This window comes from Eschrichtius robustus, chromosome 2 (assembly GCF_028021215.1).
Source record: "Eschrichtius robustus isolate mEscRob2 chromosome 2, mEscRob2.pri, whole genome shotgun sequence".
Classification (NCBI taxonomy): Eukaryota; Metazoa; Chordata; class Mammalia; order Artiodactyla; family Eschrichtiidae; genus Eschrichtius; species Eschrichtius robustus.
The window spans coordinates 32,717,168-32,736,203 of record NC_090825.1 but is presented as its reverse complement, the minus strand read 5'-3'; the positions used below and the strand labels follow the sequence as shown (position 1 = coordinate 32,736,203).

Sequence of the window (19,036 nt, the reverse complement as noted above, 5' to 3'; positions counted from 1 at the left end):
ATATCTCTTCTAGACTTTGATTTTACTTCTTTTGGGTATATAACCAAAAGCAGAATTGTTCAATTATATGGAAACTGTATTTTAAATTTTTTGAAGAACTACCAAGGGCTGAAAAGTGAGCATTTCATCTCTCTCTCTTTCTCCTTCCCCCAATGGACATGAATAATAATAGTAGTAAATCTTTGGGAAAAAGCACAACAAAATATTTACACAAGCAGTGAGTTTATAAATAGAAAATTGATAGCAACAAAATTTTTTTAAAGACTATATATCAAATATGTTTTCTGTCCCTTGGAGACTTTGTTGGCAATAAAACGGAGAGTTAAATAGATTGTAAGCATAAGGCAGTGTGGCAAATCCTATCTTCTTACAAACTAATCATGGGCAGGTTGACAATTCTACACCACGGAGATGCCAATGTCGATAAGGTTAATTTTAAAAATCTAGTATTCCTATCTGTAACCTGAATAATTCAGGGAATCAAGATTTGTGTATTGTTCCCCTTTGACCATCTATATTATGAAAACCTGAGCAAAAATGATAAAGTTTTAAGTTTTCGGAGGAGATATTTTTGTTTGAATTGTCATTGAGAATATTCCTTAGAGACGAGTCCCACCAGTTTTCAAGGGGTAAGTCTGTAGCCAGTCAGCACAGGAAGGGAAACGCAATGGTGAGTGAGAACGAGGCTGGCATGTGAACCTGTCTTCCCATCTTTCCAATCCCCGGTAGATAGCCTTAAGCAGAACCCTGTCTAAGGCTGCGGCAAGAGACGTGGGACACAGGGAAATCTGAGTCTGGCTGGAGCGCGTTAGTGCCATTTTTCTCACAAAGCTACACCTAGTAATCCAGAGCCTTTGTGCCTGGCCAGAAATTTTTAAGTGGCTCTGATGCTTACTATCTGGTAACTCTGGGAAAGTTAACTTCTTTTTGCCTCAGTTTCCTTTCAGTAAAATAGAAATACTCATACTACAAACCTGAGGAGGGTTTTGTAAGGATTTTAGAAGGCAATACATGTAAACGCACATACAGGGACTCAGCAAATGTTTATTGTAAAAAAAAAAAAATTAGAGTATAACTTGGTTAGAATATTCCTCTGGAAAAAGAGACTCTAGATTTCCAACACGGTGATAAATAGCTCACCACTGTTAATGACACTATGACTTCCTTATTTCTACTCTCAACTCCCCAAGGGACCACCAGGAGAAAATGGTGATCAAATGAGGTTAATGAAGACTCAACCTCAGATAGGAGGAATAACAAATGCACGGAGTCTGAATCGTGTCTTAGAGCGGAAAGTTTAAGGGAGAATATTTATAGGGTTTGGGGTTTGAGCTCCAGTGATGAAAGGCAGATCTTTCAAGGGAAGGACTGAATGGGGATTAGGTAAAGTTTGTGACTAAAGATCTCATGCTGAAAAATCAGCTGAAGGATTCTGGATTATGCTGGTCTTTTTCCTGTACATATTCCATAATTAGCATGATATTTGAAGGTAATTAGCACATAATGTTGATAAATTTAATTTAAAAATCTGGTTTTTAATTAATTTATTTAATTTAATATTTAATTAAATTAATTAATTTATTTAATTATTTAGTACCTAAATAATTCAGGGAAACAAGCTTTGTGTATTCCCTCTGAATACCTATACTATAAGAACTTGAACAGAAATGATAAAATTTTAAGTGTTTTCTATTTTGAATTAATAGTAGATACAAAAAATAGAAGTTACTAAGAAAATAAATAGTGGGGCCCAATGAGAGTGGTGATTCCTGAGATCATTATACTATTATAACAGGAAATGTAGGAAACATTTTTTTGCCATGGACTGGGTGATAGATTACATGATGAAGTAATAAGAATTAAGTATGAATTTAGTAGTGACCCTTGGCTCCATTACAAGAAAAAAGAGAGTAAGTTATTAAAATCATCCATTGAAATGTGCTTCGTATTATAATTTCATATACAATATAAAACATGCAAGAAATATTATCTAAGAACTACAACATTGAATTAAGAACATAAAAACCTCTAATCTTTTAAGAGTGTCCTGTACAGAAGAGGGACGGTTAGACTTTCAACTACCAGGATCTAGAAATGTGAAAGATCAGATTGCATAGCTCTCTATTTCTTCTGATTTATCATTATATACAACAGTATATAAATCAAATTTCTCACTTAATTTTTTAGTAGTTATGCTCTTCTTTTTTATGATTATGAATCATATAAACATTTATTAAGAGTCTGCCCTAGGGCCAGGATCTGGGCTATCCACTGGGCATTGAAAGATGAATAATCCATAGCCCCTTTCTCCAGGAGTTTACTCTGATCCAGATTAATAAATAATCACCTAGAATAAGGAAACTTATGACAAAGAAATACTCTACAGGATGTAAAGTTTGAAAATGTAGTTATGATCTTCTTGAGATATGTTGCCTTGTTTACATTCGATTCCACAGAATTGCACATTAATCCCTGTGGAGAATATATGTTCTTCTCTGATACCTAGATTATCTTGGAACTGATTATAATTCACATCTCATAGGAATTAACTTCTACAGCTGATCCTGTCTCTTCTATCCATGTAGTGTGTCATTAACCCAATATTTTAAATTTTGTTATTGAAGTTTGAGTAACTATTTGAGGTGAACACGTTGACCTCTTTTTTCAGAATGCTTCTCAAATATTTGATCATCGCTAAAAAGTCTGGTAACCAAAAGAATGTATAGCTTGAAGAACACACACCGAATACCTGACAGTCATGGAGATTCTTGCTTAAAATTAGGGAAAGAAAGTAAAGAAAAGGAAGGGAAGAGCTCTTATATTAATCATCCCTTCAGCTTGGGATGATTAAGATGTGGGATGTGAGTTGAAGGTTTAAGACTGGTGAGTAGCTTCTAAGTAGTTCAATATTTGCTAGCAAAATTGAGACAGAAATTCCAAGGGAATTCATTTTCTCAACTCAGAGTAGACAGAAATGATCAAGCCAGTAACATTTTTTTCCTTGAAGAAGGTAAATGTTCTAATTCTAATTGATATGATTTTACTTATTTCATAGACTTTGGAAACCTTTGTTTTTCAGTCATTTTAAATGCTTTTGAAAAAATGGTCAATGATTATATAAGCCATAAAAACAATTGGTCATGTGAAAGTTAAACTCAGTTAATTTAAAAGGTTCAGCAGTCAGTAAGCTCATTTAGCTCTGCAAAGATCTGTTGTATCTAAACCACGTGAAAGCTTAATTTATCCTGATGAAATTAAATCTTGAATAATTCATGATAATTCTTCAACAGATAATTCTTTCTGCTTAGGCAAAGCATTGTCCATGTGAAAGTAATATAGTAGCAAATTTTTTTCAGGACAATTATGAGCTTAAAATGTGCTAGGTGTTTTCATAAGCATTATTATTTTGTCATTTTAAAATAGGTGCTAATATTCTCAGATTCCCCACATTCAGTCCTACCTATCTTTATGTGTTATCAGGCTTTGAAAAGTCCTCTTGTTTATAAAAATAATAATAGCCTGTGATGATTGTCAAAGTTTAATTTTCAAAATGTTAAAAAAATAATTGTCGTGTGTGTGTGTATATATATACACACACACACATATATATAGATAGTGGTGAGCATACCTAACAGTTTTATTTAACTCATTAACGAGGGAACCAGTAGAATGAAAAATAGGAATTTAATATGGTCAGTGAAGAAAGGTGCTGAAACAAAATGGCTAAATTAGATGCAAATTGAGTTATGTTCTACAGAGCAATAAAACTGTGACTTTGAAATCCTCAAGTCTGACAGAAGAAAAACAAATCATTGCATCTTATCAGTTTTCCACAACTTAAATTCTGTATTTCAAAGCTGTAAAATGCCTGGTTCTTAATCAATTTTGATTACTACAGTGAAAGTTCCATTTTCTAAGGGAGTCAGGTGTGTTGGATAACGCTTTGGCATAGTACTAAAAGGTTGCACAATCATCTTGCTGATTTACTTCCAAGTTAAGAATAGTTCTCTGGAACATCATAAATAAATTATTAAAGAATATAAAACTTTAAAGTTACTAAATACATATTGATTTAAGGGGAGCAAATTTACTAACTAATGTGAACTTCTAGTTGAAAACAAGGTTTTCATTTATTAAATCCGGTGCTGGACTGTGCTACGTCAACTTGGTGAAGCTGGGATTTACGTTTTCCTGAATCTCCTTCTCTGTGCTAGATGGGACTTGGAAGGTGGAAGTTAAATAGCAGCCATGATTCACTGAAGGACAGGGAGATCATTTACAAAGATGTTCGTATACAGAGGCACCCAGCGATCCTAGCTTGTCCCCACTCCTTCCTGCTCTCTAATCAGCTTGCCTTCCCAGCCCAGGGCCAGGCTGGGCAACTGCTGCTCTGGGCCCACAAGCAGATGTTTGGCAATGGCTACATGGAGGTTAAGAGCTTCTTGTAGACATCTCCATGGCATTCCACTCTGCACCTACTTCATTGTCTGGGCACACTTAGCTTTTGTATTTACCTTCAAGCTCTGACTTATCCATTCTTGCCAGTGTTTTTGGCAGATGAACTGGTTAGAAGTCTTTGTCTGATCTCTACTCCCTGTTCCAGACCTTCACTTCACCAGCTGCTCCCACATTTCTCTAAGATCTAATGTCTATAATAAATCTCTCATTCCCCAAATGCTCAAAGGAGCTCTGCTTCCCTGACTTAACCCTGACTAATGCATTCATATTATTTTAGACCTATGATCTCTAATTTCAACCCTCTCAAATGAGATATTTCCAACCACATTCTGACATAGTCTATCCACTAAAATGATGATGATGATAATAATATTAAAACAATAATAATAACAATAGTAATAGCTAACACTTACCTAATACTTGTGAGAGGTCTAGCATTATTGTAAATGATTTACTGCTAAACGCTTAGATATTTCTCAGTCTCTTTAAGACTGCTTCCTTTGTCTCTCAACATCACGCTTTAGCATGTTCGAAGTACTCTTCTTAATCCTGAGGTCATATTGGTATGAAAGGATCACAGGGAAATCTAGTGGTGTAGTTAGATGTATGGTGTGGGTAGCTAAATCTAATCATTATAGATTATGGAAGATGTTAAGAACCATTGCTATAAAGGATCATGGGCCCATTTTTTTGGACCCAAAATGCTGTATATTGCAATAACAGGACTTACTGTGAATTTGTCATATGTCAAACACCTTGCAAATGTGTCTATATATACTATCTCATATAATCCTGCCAATGACTCTAAAAGATAGGAAATATCATCCTCTTTATATAGGTGAGAAAACTGAGACTGAGAAAAGTAACATGTCCAAAGTCACACATTATATATATAATTATAATGGAGACTTGTAGTTGTCTTCTTATATTCATTCTCTCCTATTACTAGACCCCTGAGTCTTAGCTGAACAGATATTCACAAAAATAGTGACTACATTCTTACAGTGCCTTGAAACTAGGTATTGCCACTTGGCTATATTCTGACTAATGAGGTAAAAGTAGAAGTGATGGAAAGTGGCCCTAGAGGGAGAAACTATATTCTCTTATTTGCCTTCTTCCCTGATTGCTGTAATGCAGATGTAATGGCTAGATCTTCAACAGCCATCTTGGGTCATGAGGTGATCTTGAGAATGGCGGTCAGACACAGTGGAGCAGGATTCTGTAAGAATCTTGAGTCATTGATACGCTGCAATGCCTTAGACACAATTAGAACTTTTACCTGAATGAAAAATAAATTTCCATCCTATTTAAGCCACTGTTATTTGGGATTTTCTATAACATGCACCTGAACCTAATCTCAGTTAACACAATAATATAAACTTTTATGTACACACACAAAAATAAAAGTGAATAACCTTACCATCAGTATCACCATTCATTCTTACCATTCTTTACTCCTTGTGGTAGATTAGAAATTAGAAATACGTCTCTGTTGTTATAGATTTCCAACCTCAAGTCTGAGAACTTATATTCATCAGGAGTCCTTGAAAATGCCAGTTCTCTATCAACACGACCTCTCATCAGAGTACTAAAAATAGAGAGCTATTGCTAAACTGTAACTTTGATTTTTTTCTGTAATAGCACATTGGTGGAAAAATGCATTACTCAAGATCTTGAAAATTAAAATGACTTCTATCTTAAGTGACAATCAATTGAAAAATTGGACTGGATTGCTTTTTACAAACTTTAAGAGCATAGCCCTGATGCACTTCAAAATATGTTTAGTCAAAACATATTTTGACTAACTTGGAGTCTTTTGCCCCTCATTTATACCTATGGGAGAGCTGAATAAGTTTGTTTTTGGCTTGGCAACAAGAGTAAACAGGTTGTATCGTGAGAGAATATTTTCGTAGAGTTATTAAAATCAAAGAAGCATGCTAAAAAAAAAAAAAAAAAAAAAAACTCTTGTAAATGTGCATATGTAAATGTGCAGACAGCAAGGCTAATGCACTACGACATACCCAAGCTCAAAATGTTTTCCTAGTTCTTACTATTCTTGGGGCCAAATTTCCAAGACCATTGATTTTTGTTGCCAATCTCAGTATGGAAAGTGGTGGGCCTTCAGTTCACCAATAACATTTATTTCTGCTGGGCACTCAGACTTTACCAAGCCTTGTGGGTTTATGCACAATTTATGACCCAAGCACTCAGTTCTGGATGAGGGGAAATAAATAAACTCTGCGTTAAGAATTGATTTGGGTATTGTCCTGTGGTGACTTTATAGGAGGTAGACAAAACCAACTACATTTGGGATTTTAAGGCTTGATGAGACAATTTCTCTCTAAATTGACTCCCCCTGGACTTCTAGATGCCAACATTTCACCATTAGAGCTTCATTTAGTCATGAGATGAGTACATCTCTTGTTTAAACACTCCTGAAGTGAATAATGTGCTAAGTACATCAACTCCCTTCTAAGCGTGTACATCAAGAGTAGACTATAAAAGAATGAGGGACATTGGGCTAGTACAGTGTCTCAGCCCTCCCATAAGTAGGCAAGCTGGAGTAACATGCTTGGTTCACCAGGAGCATTAGGAAGGCATTTTGTACCTTTGGGCAGATATAAGATAAAACAAAGCAAAATTGTAAGCTAGCTGCAAAAAGGGAAGGTGATGGGATCAGAGACTTATTTCTCCTACTGGCTTCTGTGTTGTTTTCAGATTGCACTTGAAATCAAATCAGTTTGCTTGTCAGTAATACTCTATTGAAGTGAGGGGAAAAAAGTTGTGAAATTCAGTTGAAAATTGAAAAATAAATAGTTCAATCAACTGAATATCTACTTTTATGATTTCAAGATGGTTTTACCAACATATTTCCCTAAGTTTATTAAATTGAGCAACTTTTTTGGCATCATTGGAATGAGGCCAGGAAAAGAAGACATGAGGTTGATTCCCTCTTTGAGTGGGAAGGAAGAGGGTCAAGGGTGAAGACAAATTTAGCTAAAAAAATCATCCCATAAGGAACCTTGTACCAGTTTATTTATCCCACTTACTATATAGCAATTCCCCATTTTTTGTTGTTGTTTTGGGCAGCCCTGCTTCTCTTCTAGAAGGAACCAAAATTTCCAATAGCTTGGAATCCATTTCCATTTCATTAGAGACAAATTCAAAGACACATTTCTACTTCAACTTTCCAGGCCCGCTTTCAAAAAGTCATCTGCAATGGAGAAGAAAAACATAATACAATGAACATCATCCTACTTCTAATTTAAATACTAGAATCTATTCGTAACTGAATAAGCATAGAGTAAACATTGAAATAATCTTAATAGAACTTGGTCAAACACTGATCCCACTGGGAGAACTTTTTCCAAATCCTGAGTCCCTTCCCTAGGTACAGATTCAGAAAGGTCCAATGGAGCCAGAACTCGATGTCTGTAAGGATCTAAGTTGTTCAAATGGGAAGTGGGTTCAGTTGCCAGTAGTTTCCCTCTTGTTTTCACTATTTTTTCCTATCACTCTGAGATAAAATAAGGATCTTATGGTTTGTTTTTTGGCGGTATAGGCCCTCTTCCTATAGTTCCTTCCCTGTGAAAGCAGGTAGCTCTGTTATTGCATATTTGACTTAATAGAGCTACTGCTTTTAATGTAGTAATCCTTGCAAATGAAAATTGAGTCTGGAATGGAGACTCCAAAATAACGGATAACAAATGCACAACAGACAGCAGGACCCAACAGTCCAGCAGTACGCACTTGTCTTCATTTGGAAAATTCTATGTGTGCTCACCTATAATTGGGGGGGGCCCAACCAGGGCTACAGCAAAAAATAAGCAGCCAGGAATTGTCTTCATGTTTGTGAGCTTGAGATGACAGACCAGTGTCCAGCTTCTTCATTACTAGAGAACCATATGGACTATTTCTACAGTAAACACATCTTTAGGCACTGACATATATACACTACCAAATGTAAAATGGATGGCTAGTGGGAAGCAGCTGCATAGCACAGGGAGATCAGCTCGGTGCATTGTGACCACCTAGAGGGATGGGATAGGGAGGGTGGGAGGGAGACGCAAGAGCGAGGGGATATGGGGATATATGTATACTTATAGCTGATTCACTTTGTTGTTCAACAGAAACTAACACAACATTGTAAAGCAATTATACTCCAATAAAGATCTATTAAAAAAAAAAAAAAAAGAACATGAGAAAAGAGGCCCACGTTGGTAAGGATTTGGGCCACATCATACTGAGAAACACAAAACAAGAATTTCTGAATTATGTTTTATTTTATTTTATTGTATGTAATAATATTCTTGTATTAAAATTACTGCTACTATATTAGGTGACAGTGTGCTGGATTCAGCTCTGATTTTTAAGAAAGAAAACTATTTTCTGCCTTCAACTAGCATGAATTTATTCACTTGAAATGGTTTCCCAAATACCTGTGAAATTATGTTTGTAGGGTCAGTCACCACATGCTTTTAGAAAACATACGTTCCTGGTCAAATAGGAGAAGAAAAATATGTTCCTTCATTTCTCTAAACATATAAATCCCTTAAATTTGTGGAAAGATTTCTCTGTTTTCTCATACTCAGAGATGAAGTATTTGTTGGGGTTTTTTCCCAGATTTTAATTTTTTAATTAAAATATAGTTGATTTACAATGTTGTGTTAATTTCTGCTGTATAGCAAAATGATTCAGTTATATATATATATGCATTTTTTATATTCTTTTCCATTATGGTTTATCACAGAATATTGGCTATAGTTCCCTATGCTATACAGTAGGACCATACTCATTCTAAATATAATAGTTTGCAACTGTTAACCCCAAATTCCCAACCCCATCTCTCTCCTGCCACCCCTCCCTTGGCAACCACAAGTCTGTTCTCTATGTCTGTGAGTCTGTTTCTGTTTCATAAAAGTTCATTTGTGCCATATTTTAGATTCCACATGTAAGTGATATCATATGGCATTTGTCTTTCTCTTTCCGACTTACTTCGCTTAGTTTGATAATCTCTAGGTCCATCCACATTGCTGCAAATGGCATTATTTCATTCTTTTTTATGGCTGAGAGTATTCCATTGTATATATGTACCACATCTTCTTTATCCATTCATCTGTTGATGGACATTAGGTTGCTTCCGTGTCTTGGCTTCCATGCCTTGGCTGCTATGAACTAGGGGTGCATGTGTCTTTTTGAATTATATTTTTGTCCAGGTATATGCCCAGGAGTGAGATTGCTGTATCATATGGCAGCTATATTTTTAGTTTTTTGAGGAACCTCCATTCTGTTTTTCATAGTGGCTGCACCAACTTGCATTCCCACCAACAGTGTAGGAGGGTTTCCTTTAGAGAGGAAGGATTTGAAAACGAAAAAAAAAAGTTATTTGCAAAGGATTACAAGGGATCTAGACTTTAGAAGACTGGCTAATCAAATAAAAATAAAACAGGTATCTCATTGTAGTTTTGATTTGCATTTCTCTAATGATTAACGATGTTGAGCATTCTTTCATGTGTTTGTTGGCAATCTGTATATCTTCTTTGGAGAAATGTCTGTTTAGGTCTTCTGCCCATTTTTGGATTGGGTTGTTTTTTTTTTTTGGATATTGAGCTGCATGAGTTGCTTGTATGTTTTGGAGATTAATCCTTTGTCAGTTGCTTCATTTGCAAATATTTTCTCCCATTCTGAGGGTTGTCTTTTCATCTTGTTTATGGTTTCCTTTTCTGTGCAAAAGCTGTTAAGTTTCATTAGGTCCCATATACACTACCAAACGTAAAATAGATAGCTAGTGGGAAGCAGCCGCATAGCACAGGGAGATCAGCTAGGTGCTTTGTGACCACCTAGAGGGGTGGGATAGGGAGGGTGGGAGGGAGGGAGATGCAAGAGAGAAGAGATATGGGGATATATGTATATGTATAACTGATTCACTTTGTTATAAAGCAGAAACTGACATGCCATTTTAAAGCAATTATACTCTAATAAAGATGTTAAAAATAAAAAATAAAAAAATAAAAGGTACTTTATGATAAAAGTTTAACCATATTACCGAGTTTAGACTTCATCTATTCATAATGTAAAACAATTTTCTTACATGAATATCAGACCCACAAATGTCTTCATATCATCAGGTACTACATTGCAAAATTCAGGAATAAAGCTCTTTGTGTTAGGAAGTCAGCAACTTAAGGCGAATGCTAGAGTTTTCATTTCTTCCGAAGACTAGAATTCAATCAGAAACCTACTTTTTTTTAAAGTATATGTTTACTTATTTATTTATGGCTGTGTTGGGTCTTTGTTTCTGTGCGAGGGCTTTCTCTAGTTGCGGCAAGCGGGGGCCACTCTTCATCGCGGTGCGCGGGCCTCTCACTATCGCGGCCTCTCTTGTTGCGGAGCACAGGCTCCAGACGCACAGGCTCAGTAATTGTGGCTCACGGGCCCAGCTGCTCTGCGGCACGTGGGATCTTCCCAGACTAGGGCTCGAACCCGTGTCCCCTGCATTGGCAGGCAGATTCTCAACCACTGCGCCACCAGGGAATCCCCAGAAACCTATTTTGTTGTTGCTGCTCTTGCTGTTGGTTTTGTTTTGCTGTTGGACTTATCTCAGGATGTAGTGATTGTTCTCTCTATTTATTGAAAGAAGTTTCCACTTATCCATGATGTCAGCAGGGCAAAGTATCATTGTCTTCACAATCAGATGCACTCAAAAGTTTTACATTATTATTTTGAGGAATTAAAGAAGAGTGGAAGGAAGAATGGTACCCAGAGTGGTGTGAAGAAAAGAAGACAGCCAAGGAAATGAGGCAACAATTGACATGATTAATAACTCAGAATTATCAGAAATATGGACTAAGGAATAAACCCAATAATATAATCCCCTGTGAAATTCCATAATTTGAGAGAGCATGGAGACTTCTCACAAAATGTAGACTGGAAGCTCAAGCTTTTTATTTGGATATTAATAAAGAGAAATCCCGCTGAAGGATTTCTGTATATTTAGATATTATACTCTCTGATTTCCAAAGTGACAAGCTCCTAGGATAAATGAACACATGCGCAGTATTTTAGAAAAAAGGTGGTCCCCATAACTTTGTTCCCTTTTAGTTAAAATATGTGTTTTAGTACCAGATTTCTGAAGATAACCTCTTAAGCTAAAGGGGCCTTTGTACACCATAACAAACCAAGAAGGAGATGGTACGTCTGGAAGGAGAAGGAAGGGGTTTTATTGTGTTTCATATTATTCTACATAAAAAAATCAATTTTATAAATTCAAAGTTGTCTTACCCAAAACTCCAAATTCCTTTTTAGAAGAATTGTCCTCCTGTACATAACACTGCTCTTCACCTTATGATTTTTCAAGTTACCACTCAAGGATAGTATCTTCCATCTCTTTAAATATACTTGACCATTTCTTTTTTGTACATGGCACTGATGTGGCATGAGCTTGCAGAAGAGAAAGGGCCTGGTACACGGTGTGTCAGCCAGCAGAATGTCTTGCTGCATAACCAGACAGCTCTCAGTGGCTTAGCACAATCCACTGGACATCCATACAGAGTCCATCACAGTCCAATGATGTGTTTACTGTGGAATCTTCTAATCAGTGATTCAGGGACCCAGCTCCTTCCATCTTACAACTAGGCCATCTCCAGGGTCTTTGGCAGGTTCTCAGAAGCTGGCTAGCAGACAGAGGAAGAAACAATCATGCACAGAAAGATTCTATAGCCCAAGCCTTAAAGTAGCACCGGGGCTTCCCTGGTGGCGCAGTGGTTGAGAATCTGCCTGCCAATGCAGGGGACACGGGTTCGAGCCCTGGTGTGGGAAGATCCCACGTGCCGCGGAGCAGCTGGGCCCGTGAGCCACAATTACTGAGCCTGCGCGTCTGGAGCCTGTGCTCCGCAACAAGAGAGGCCGCGATAGTGAGAGGCCCGCGCACCGCGATGAAGAGTGGCCCCTGCTCGCCGCAACTAGAGAAAGCCCTCGCACAGAAACGAAGACCCAACACAGCCAAAAATAATAAATTAATTAAGTAAAAAAAAAAAGTTAAAGTAGCATCCACTCTTCCACTGATATTCCATTGGCTATAATTCAGTCACATGACCAGACCTGATTGCAAGGGAGAATGGGATTTGTAGCCTAACTGCTTATCCAGAAAGAAAAATAAATGCCTTTGGTAAACATCTGGCTAGTCTCTGACAAAAGGTACATATCATGAACTGTAACACAACTTGTTTTTTTCTTAGACATAGATATTTAACAACTTTGTATAAAATAATTTCAATTTCCAGCATCAAAGATACACCTGTAATCATATCCAAGAACTAAAAATGTTCCAGCAACAACTACACTGTGTTATTGCTTCTGTTTCGAATGTTCCCATCCCTACTCACCTCCTTTAATACTGACTGTGCTCAGAATAGGAGTATATATTTAATAAAAGGACATCTGGCTCTTTTTAATGTCCAAATTATCAAAATTTTATGCATCCATGTCAGCCCCTTGTATTTTCCTTTGAAACAGGTTCAAGTAAAGTTCACTTTGATGGAAAGCTGTAGTGACTTCACGCATTAATTAGCCTGGTTTAAGAGTAAGAGCTCTAAATGAAAGCAGCAGTCCTGTTTGTCATCACCTTTGGACCAGCTTTGCTACTATCCTGCTGGAAGTATTTTTGAAAACTCAGGACTCATTTTCTGCAGCTGTCACAGAGATGATCCTAGGGTAAAACAGGTCATTACAATTCTCTAGGCTCTGAGGTATGACAAACTCCAGTGCTGCCAAAGTTCCTGCAGTTACTCAAAAGGGTACCAGAATGGGGGCATACACTGTTGCCCCAGGACCTGGTGTTCCATAAGCTCTAGATTCATACATTAAATGAAGTGGGGTTCCAACCCTTGGATCTGATTCCAGAGGCTTGGTGTCAGTGCTTAGGCATCTGCATTTCAAATGCTCTGTAGTCAACTACAATTGTCTCACCAGTAGAACCATGGATCCATGTTTGCTCCAAAATGGGCTGTGTGCATGCATTGATGTATAAGGTCATCTACTAGACTAGAACAAGAGAAGAAAATTTTGGAACGCTATTGTATATTTAACTGTTATGAAAAAATACAAAATTAAGCTCAGCTAATATTAATATAAAGCTGATGCTGTCAGGCTCACTCAGACCTCTGTAACATAAAGAAGAGAATTATCCTGATGGAAGAGTAAGAGTCCCACGGGTTTAAAGCTAGCCAGTTAAGTGGTTTAGTAAATTATATTATGTGGTTTTAATTAAAGTAATACTTATTTTTAAAATGGGGAAGGTCCATAAAATTTTTTTCCAAGAAACTAGGGATTGAACATAATATCATTATTATTACACATATAAACAAAAGCAGTCAACCAAAAAAATGGCAGAGCTGACTTCTTCTTCTGTCTTTGTTAGCCACATGGGGGCAAGGGGGTGACAAGTAATGATCTCGTAAGCTGTTACCTAGGATGTATTTGGGGAAAAAAATAAAAGATCTTTTTCCATCTCCTTATTGTAAAGAAGACTTTTTTTTAATCACTGAAGAAGTAATTGGTTTTTTAAAAATATCTGTGCTGTAGAAAGAGTATGTTGAAAATGGATGTTTGGAGAAATTTCCATTATTACATGATTGGATGCAGAAATAAATTAATAAAACTTTGTGTGCAATGTGCAAAAACATTGGAAAAAAATCACCTGGACATAAAATTAACTGACTCATTTAAAAAATTTTCAAGTGAGGAATTTCAGTGGATTTTGAACTAATTTATTAAAATTGTACAAAATCTGATTGTTTTGCATGAATAAACAATTGACCTTAAGGACTATATAAATTTACTGATAAAATCACCAAATAAGCCCTTTATTTAATTTGTGACTGACATTTAAAAATAATAGTATCCTGAGTTAGTAAAGCAGCCAATAAAGCACTTGTTTTATTCGGGTTTGCATACAATTATGGGAATCTTCCTCAGCTATGATAACCAGTAGTAATAAGTGTCACAAAGAGCTACATAGAAATTAAGGAAGAAAACACTGATCTACTTTTTCTTTTTTTTTTTCATTTCTTCCTGATTTTATTGATCCTTTTAGAGTAATGGAAAGTTCCTTTTGCCTCTAGTAATACCCTTTGTTCTGAAGTCCATTTTGACTAATATTATTAGAAGCACTTCAGGTTTTTTTTTATACTTACATTTTGCATCTTTTTTTGCATCATTTTTCATCTTTTTACTTTCAATCCATTTTGTATTTTAATTGAAAGTGTCTATTGTAGCCAGTATATACTTGGTTCTTGCTTTTTTTTTTTTTTTAAACATCTTTATTGAAGTATAATTGCCTTACGATGGTGTGTTAGCTTCTGCTTTATAACAAAGTGAATCAGTTATACATATACAATATGTTCCCGTATCTCTTCCCTCTTGCATCTCCCTCCCTCCCACCCTCCCCATCCCACCCCTCTAGGTGGTCACAAAGCACCGAGCTGATCTCCTTGTGCTATGCGGCTGCTTCCCACTAGTTATCTATTTTACATTTGGTAGTGTATATATGTCCATGACACTCTCTTACCCTGTCACATCTCACCCCACCCCCTCCCCATATCCTCAAGTCCATTCTCTAGTAGGTCTGTGTCTTTATTCCCGTCTTGCCACTAGGTTCTTCATGGCCTTTTTTTTTTTTTTTCCTTAGATTCTGTATATATGTGTTAGCATACTGTATTTGTTTTTCTCTTTCTGACTTACTTCACTCTGTATGACAGACTCTAACTCCATCCACCTCGTTACAAATACCTCCATTTCATTTCTTTTTATGGCTGAGTAATATTCCATTGTATATATGTGCCACATCTTCTTTATCGATTCATCTGTCGATGGACATTTAGGTTGCTTCCATGTCCTGGCTATTGTAAATACAGCTGCAATGAACATTTTGGTACATGACTCTTTTTGACCTATGGTTTTCTCAGGGTATATGCCCAGTAGTGGGATTGCTGGGTCGTATGGTAGTTCTATTTGTAGTTTTTTAAGGAACCTCCATACTGTTCTCCATAGTGGCTGTATCAATTTACATTCCCACCAACAGTGCAAGAGGGTTCCCTTTCCTCCACACCCTCTCCAGCATTTATTGTTTCTAGATTTTTTGATGATGGCCATTCTGATCGGTGTGAGATGATATCTCATTGTAGTTTTGATTTGCATTTCTCTAATGATTAATGATGTTGAGCATTCTTTCATGTGTCTGTAGGCCATCTGTATATCTTCTTTGGAGAAATGTCTATTTAGGTCTTCTGCCCATTTTTGGATTGGGTTGTTCGTTTCTTTGTTATTGAGCTGCATGAGCTGCTTGTAAATCTTGGAGATTAATCCTTTGTCAGTTGCTTCATTTGCAAATATTTTCTCCCATTCTGATGGTTGTCTTTTGGTCTTGTTTATGGTTTCCTTTGCTGTGCAAAAGCTTTTAAGTTTCATTAGATCCCATTTGTTTATTTGTGTTCTTATTTCCATTTCTCTGGGAGCTGGGTCAAAAAGAATCTTGCTGTGATGTATGTCATAGAGTGTTCTGCCTATGTTTTCCTCTAAGAGTTTGATAGTGTCTGCCCTTACACTTAGGTCTTTAATCCATTTTGAGTTTATTTTTGTGCATGGTGTCAGGGAGTGTTCTAATTTCATACTTTTACATGTACCTGTCCAATTTTCCCAGCACCACTTATTGAAGAGGCTGTCTTTTCTCCACTGTATATTCTTGCCTCCTTTATCAAAGATAAGGTGACCATATGTGCGTGGGTTTATCTCTGGGCTTTCTATCCTGTTCCATTGATCTATATTTCTGTTTTTGTGCCAGTACCAAACTGTCTTGATTACTGAAGCTTTGTAATATAGTCTGAAGTCAGGGAGCCTGATTCCCCCAGCTCCATTTTTCGTTCTCAAGATTGCTTTGGCTATTCGGGGTCTTTTGTGTTTCCATACAAATTGTGAAATTTTTTGTTCTAGTTCTGTGAAAAATGCCAGTGGTAGTTTGATAGGGATTGCATTGAATCTGTAGATTGTTTTGGGTAGTGGAGTCATTTTCACAATGTTGATTCTTCCAATCCAAGAACATGGTATATCTCTCCATATGTTTGTATCATCTTTAATTTCTTTCATCAGTGTCTTATCATTTTCTGCATACAGGTCTTTTGTCTCCTTAGGTAGGTTTATTCCTAGATATTTTATTCTTTTTGTTGCAGTGGTAAACGGGAGTGTTTTCTTAATTTCACTTTCAGATTTTTCGTCATTAGTGTATAGAAATGCAAGAGATTTCTGTGCATTAATTTTGTATCCTGCTACTTTACCAAATTCATTGATTAGCTCTAGGAGTTTTCTGGTAGCATCTTTAGGATTCTCTATGTATAGTATCATGTCACCTGCAAAGAGTGACAGCTTTACTTCTTCTTTTCCGATTTGGATTCCTTTTATTTCTTTGTCTTCTCTGATTGCTGTGGCTAACACTTCCAAAACTATGTTGAATAATAGTGGTGAGAGTGGGCAACCTTGTCTTGTTCCTGATCTTAGTGGAAATGGTTTCAGTTTTTCACCATTGAGGACAATGTTGGCTGTGGGTTTGTCATATATGGCCTTTATTATGTTGAGGAAAGTTCCCTCTATGCCTACTTTCTGCAGGGCTTTTGTCATAAATGGGTGTTGAATTTTGTCGAAAGCTTTCTCTGCATCTACTGAGATGATCATATGGTTTTTCTCCTTCAATTTGTTAATATGGTGTATCACATTGATTGATTTGCGTATGTTGAAGAATCCTTGCATTCCTGGGATAAACCCCACTTGATCATGGTGTATGATCCTTTTAATGTGCTGTTGGATTCTGTTTGCTAGTATTTTGTTGAGGATTTTTGCATCTATGTTCATCAGGGATATTGGCCTGTAGTTTTCTTTCTTTGTGACATCTTTGTCTGGTTTTGGTATCAGGGTGATGGTGGCCTCGTAGAATGAGTTTGGGAGTGTTCCTCCCTCTGCAATATTTTGGAAGAGTTTGAGAAGGATAGGTGTTAGCTCTTCTCTAAATGTTTGATAGAATTCGCCTGTGAAGCCATCTGGTCCTGGGCTTTTGTTTGTTGGAAGGTTTTTAATCACAGTTTCAATTTCAGTGCTTGTGATTGGTCTGTTCATATTTTCTATTTCTTCCTGGTTCAGTCTCGGCAGTTTGTGCATTTCTAAGAATCTGTCCATTTCTTCCAGGTTGTCCATTTTATTGGCATAGAGTTGCTTGTAGTAATCTCTCATGATCTTTTGTATTTCTGCAGTGTCAGTGGTTACTTCTCCTTTTTCACTTCTAATTCTATTGATTTGAGTCTTCTCCCTTTTTCTCTTGATGAGTCTGGCTAATGGTTTATCAATTTTGTTTATCTTCTCAAAGAACCAGCTTTTAGTTTCATTGATTTTTGCTATTGTTTCCTTCATTTCTTTTTCATTTATTTCTGACCTGATCTTTATGATTTCTTTCCTTCTGCTGGCTTTGGGGTTTTTTTGTTCTTCTTTCTCTAATTGCTTTAGGTGCAAGGTTAGGTTGTTTATTCGAGATGTTTCCTGTTTCTTGAGGTAGGCTTGTATTGCTATAAACTTCCCTCTTAGCACTGCTTTTGCTGCGTCCCATAGGTTTTGGGTCGTCGTATCTCCATTGTCATTTGTTTCTAGGTATTTTTTGATTTCCCCTTTGACTTCTTCAGTGATCACTTCGTTATTAAGTAATGTATTGTGTAGCCTCCATGTGTTTGTATTTTTTACAGATCTTTTCCTGTAATTGATATCTAGTCTCATAGCGTTGTGGTTGGAAAAGATACTTGATACGATTTCAATTTTCTTAAATTTACCAAGGCTTGATTTGTGACCCAAGATATGATCTATCCTGGAGAATGTTCCATGAGCACTTGAGAAAAACGTGTATTCTGTTGTTTTTGGGTGGAATGTCCTATAAATATCAATTAAGTCCATCTTGTTTAATGTATCATTTAAAGCTTGTGTTTCCTTATTTATTTTCATTTTGGATGATCTGTCCATTGGTGAAAGTGGGGTGTTAAAGTCCCCTACTATGATTGTGTTGCTGTCGATTTCCCCTTTTATGGCTGTTAGTATTTGCCTTATGTATCGAGGTGCTCCTATGTTGGGTGCATAAATATTTACAATTGTTATACCTTCCTCTTGGATCGATCCCTTGATCATTATATAGTGTCCTTCTTTGTCTCTTGTCATAGTCTTTATTTTAAAGTCTATTTTGTCTGATATGAGAATTGCTACTCCAGCTTTCTTTTGATTTCCATTTGCATGGAATATCTTTTTCCATCCCCTCACTTTCAGTCTATATGTGTCTCTAGGTCTGAAGTGGGTCTCTTGTAGACAGCATATATATGGGTCTTGTTTTTGTATCCATTCAGCCAGCCTGTGTCTTTTGGTGGGAGTATTTAATCCATTTACATTCAAGGTAATTATCGATATGTATGTTCCTATTCCCATTTTCTTAAATGTTTTGGGTTTGTTATTGTAGGTGTTTTCCTTCTCTTGTGTTTCTTGCCTAGAGAAGTTCCTTTAG

At 36.6% G+C, this 19,036-nt stretch overlaps 1 long non-coding RNA gene across 1 annotated transcript in view; it reads right to left on the bottom strand.

Moving 5' to 3' along the window:
• Nucleotides 1-7,638: 7,638 nt before the first annotated feature.
• Nucleotides 7,639-19,036, bottom strand: part of LOC137756191 (uncharacterized) — a 97,396-nt gene continuing 85,998 nt past the window's right edge. The window contains exon 4 of the long non-coding RNA XR_011072205.1: nt 7,639-7,672. This is a non-coding gene — a long non-coding RNA (uncharacterized lncRNA). The remainder of the gene's footprint in view (nt 7,673-19,036) is intronic.